This window comes from Tubulanus polymorphus, chromosome 2 (genome assembly GCF_964204645.1).
Source record: "Tubulanus polymorphus chromosome 2, tnTubPoly1.2, whole genome shotgun sequence".
NCBI lineage: Eukaryota > Metazoa > Nemertea > Palaeonemertea > Tubulaniformes > Tubulanidae > Tubulanus > Tubulanus polymorphus.
Genome location: NC_134026.1, coordinates 21,821,619 through 21,825,779, shown reverse-complemented (window position 1 = coordinate 21,825,779; position 4,161 = coordinate 21,821,619). Strand labels below are relative to the sequence as shown.

Below are 4,161 nucleotides of genomic sequence, written 5' to 3'. Positions count from 1 at the left end.
ATGAATGAAAACATGGTGTAATCAAAATGTAGCCCAAGACATAAGTAATGCTGTATCGCTGTTGACAAGAAATTATTTTTGGCCTTAATAAGGTGCCTTTACCTGTCGATTGAGTCTGCCTTGATGCCTCTTCATTGTTTGGCTCCTGAACCGGTACTGTTGTTTCAGACCCTGTAAAGATAGATCACACTGACTTAACAAGTCCAACTGTGGAGGTTGTATCTTAAAGGGTCTGTCAGTGATTTCGGGGACAAAATAAAAAAATTTTCAAATTGAAGCATACCCAATGGGTAGTTTATTTCATCATGCAAAGTTTGAGTTCTGGAAATAGCAGCACTGTTGGTATGATATCACGGACAGGCCCTTTCTTTAAGAAAACAAAATAAGTGCATGTGCAGTACAATTTCAGACAGACAACAACAACAGACAGACATGTTATTTTATATGAATATAAATAATATGAAACAAGCAGACCACCACCTGACAGTATTATAATCTTACCATACTCAGCTGACCATACTACGTCTAGCCCCCATCTGTAAAAATAATTTTAAATCTATACGCCTCCTTCATTTGTCGAGGGCAACAACTAGTCTTAAATAGGACCACTCTCATCCATTAAATGAAACTGTGAGTGTGAGAAGAGGACAACTACTAACTCGTTTGACTTTTTTTAGTTATAAACTTGTGTCTGACAGGCCTGCTAAGCAAAAAAATCACTGTTCTGTCAGAGAAATAGGATTAAAAATAATGACACACTGAAGAAATCCTTCTGGTTTGGGCTATATCATGAGGTATTAAACATCCTTTAATGTTTTTTTCGAGCAGTGAATAAACTACTTAATTTGAATTTGAATTTAAGCCTGCAGCTTTTTTCGTTGTCACCGCCGATAATCAGAAGCAATGAAAGGGATGTAAAAGTGTCAACTGATTAATTGAAATTCTACTACACATTCGGCGATTTAATTCAGAAAAATATCAAGAACATACGTTTAAAATACTTCAGAATCCCTGGCGAATTCATGGAATTTTATGATGTTTACCTAGAAAGCGTGCATGGTGACGTTTTGATATAACTTCAATGTCGAGGTTAGTATAACTTAGTTTTAACTCTAACTGGAATTTTAGATATCTAAAAATAAAATAACAATTATGAAATAACTAATATTTATAACGTATTTATAAATACACTGACTAATTTACAGCACTGTGATATTTCCGCTTTGTATTTCTTCTTCCAGTTTCTCAACATACAATGCATCATCATTATCGTACTTGATATTGAACCATGACGAGTAACCAGGAACAGAAGAAATAACCGTAGCTAAAAATTTGGTGAGTACGCCGCTATCATTTGGATCGTCTTCATTTTTTACATTGTTTTCCCTATCAAATTTCCAGCTCGTTCTCTTTCCGTTGCGGTTGTTGGAATCGCTTCTGCTGCTTCGACAAGCTGAATGACATTTGCTTGTAGTTCATCTAAACTTAAATTCCTTCTTTTCTTTTCATCTACTCTCACAGAAAATCTGTATATAGAAGCATCATCCCATTGCTGCTGGAGAATTATCTCACGGAACCTTAGCTGTCCCTTCAAAGCCATTTCTTTATCACTTTTGGTTTTCAGATTATTCAAACTCTGGATAACATCTTGGGGAGTTTGCCAAAAGCCATAATACATGATGTCTTTGATTATTAGTTCTCTTTCCTTCATTTGCCGTTCTCTTTTTTCAGCTAGCGCCTTTCTCTTATCAGCTAAGTTCTGAATTCTTTTTTCAGCTATCTCTTTTCTGCGCAATTTGTAAAGCTCTTGTATCTTGCGGCGATCAGTCATGGCTTTCTGTACAAGTGCTTCTTGCTGTTTTGTAGGTTTTGATGCTAGCCAGTCTTGTGTCTTGTTGAGGGAGAACATAATATAAGCTTCAATTCCAATGTGACTGATGTTGGGCTTGAATCTGAGTAACTGATCAGAATAGGCAAAGACTCTTTCTGCAAACTTATTGTGTAGCTCAGCACTTCCTGATGTTGAATGTTTCTCATTAGTTGAGAATTCACCTCCCTCCAAAAATTCCTTATACTGTTCCTTGAGCAGATTGACAATAGCAGGTTAGATGACGGAAAGTTGCAGTTCACATTCATTATCATATTCAGATTCTTCTATCAAACATGAATATACATGATCTTTCTTTACAGGATATATGTCGCTAAAGACTTCAAGTTCACCATTCATAAATTCACTGATCCTGGCACTAGCACTTTCGATGTAACTGATGAGCTCTGGAACAAATCGAATGAGGTCTACCATTTTTACTGTTTTATCCTCAGTGAGCCTCCACAATGGTCCAGTGATGAATTTACTGATTAGCCCTAATGCTTTACATCCAGCGATATTGTCTACGGATTTAAGGTCTGCAAACACAGACTTCAAGAGGCGATTTGGATTATCAACCATTTCCAAATAATCAATCATCTTTTTGTGAAGAAAGTACACAAATCCTCCATTGAAAAAGATGATATTGAATCGATTTCCTCGAAAAGGAACAATTGGTATACTTCTGAGTTGATGATGTTTGAGGAACTCAGTCAGGAAACTTTTGAAGTGGGCATGACATCCACTTTTTTCATCGGCACCCCTTGCAAACGCTTTTGCCGCGGTACGTATCAGACGAATGACACCTGGCTCCGATGGTTGTATAATCTGTGGCCCTGTTACGACCAGGTCTTTTTCTTTTTGTTGCTGCAGGAGGACTTTCTGGGTGACTTCAGCCACCTGAACAAAGCTATGTAAGCCACAGAAAAAATTCGCTAAACTTTCGATGGGTGCTTTGTCGTCCGCTGACATTAAATTCCAGTTAGAAATCGTCTCAGGTAATATGTTCAATCTGTAGTTGGAGAGGAGTTCGTGCCACTTAAGCTCAGTAGCTGCACGATCGGACATTGTATTCTGAATATTCTTTAAAATGTGTTTGCCAGTTGTATTAGTTGTTTCGGAGCATCTGTCATCAATGTCTTGTATTATTTGTTTGAATGTATGGAGGGTGTCATCTGCTGATTTGGTGGTGAGGTCTCTCAGTCCAAGTACGTAATGTTTTCTGTCTTCCCCTGTCACGTGAAAACCCATGTATTTCTCTCCGAATTTAGATGTTTCGTCAGAATATAATGTTGTATTCTCTTTACGACTTAGTTCATCCCCCAATTGCATCTGGCTTAAGCCTAATCGTTCGATGTTCATTCGTCGTATAGTACTAGTATTTGGCAGTTTTGATGGAGTTTTCCCAAGATATTTAAAGCATGAACTTATTACAGAATTAACATGTTCACTTGGAACATGATGCATCAGTAATTCATAAACCAGAGCTCTGAATTTGGTGTTATATACCCCGTCAGTTTCTGTTTGTTCAATCTCACTGTTCAATCTAATATTTTCTTCATACATTCTACATTTTTCCTTTAGATCTAAATTGACTTGCTGGCAGGTTTCAAGTTCTCTTATTATATCAGTACAGTTATCGCAAACCTGTAATGCAGTTGATGATGTAGATCTTTCTAAATTTTCACTCTTATTTTTGTAATATCGCTTACTTTCAGTTACTCTTTTCAGCTGTTTTTTCTTTTCTTCTAAGATGGAATTATAACATGGATTTTCTTTTTCAGGTAAAGGTGATGCAGAGTAACTGTGATCAGCTTGCTGTTCATCTTGACAATTGCGCTTATTGGACATTTCGAATGGTGTTCGCAGCCATTTTTGAAGTTCTTCCTACAAGAAATGAAATTTGGCTAATTGCTTCACTGGAGAAAAAACTGAATTTATATTTTTGTCTCCCTTCAAGTTTATAATACTGCATTTATAAATTCTATCATTATTGTAGGACTGTAGAGTATTTTTCATTCTTTATTAAAATTAATTGACAAAAAACTCTATCTTATGTTTTTATCAACTAAAAACTATTATATTATAAAAACTATTATAGATTCGAGATGGTCGAGAATGTCATTTTCTAATGATGAGATGTAACATTACCTTTTTTGATGGCCGATTCTTTGACTTCAGCAAACTTTCATGATGTTTCACCATCCTGTCAAGCTTGGTATAAATTGAACTCTTGTTTGTTGATGGAAAATGTTCATTTATCCATTCACCACATTTCTTCCTGCCATTGTTTT

At 36.1% G+C, this 4,161-nt stretch overlaps 1 long non-coding RNA gene across 1 annotated transcript; it reads left to right on the top strand.

Annotated features, from left to right (window-relative positions):
- The first annotated feature begins 965 nt into the window (after positions 1-965).
- Positions 966-3,815, top strand: LOC141900567 (uncharacterized). The gene is made up of 3 exons (XR_012618724.1): positions 966-1,089; positions 1,242-1,335; positions 3,652-3,815. It is a non-coding gene; the product is annotated as an uncharacterized LOC141900567 (long non-coding RNA).
- Positions 3,816-4,161: the final 346 nt, after the last annotated feature.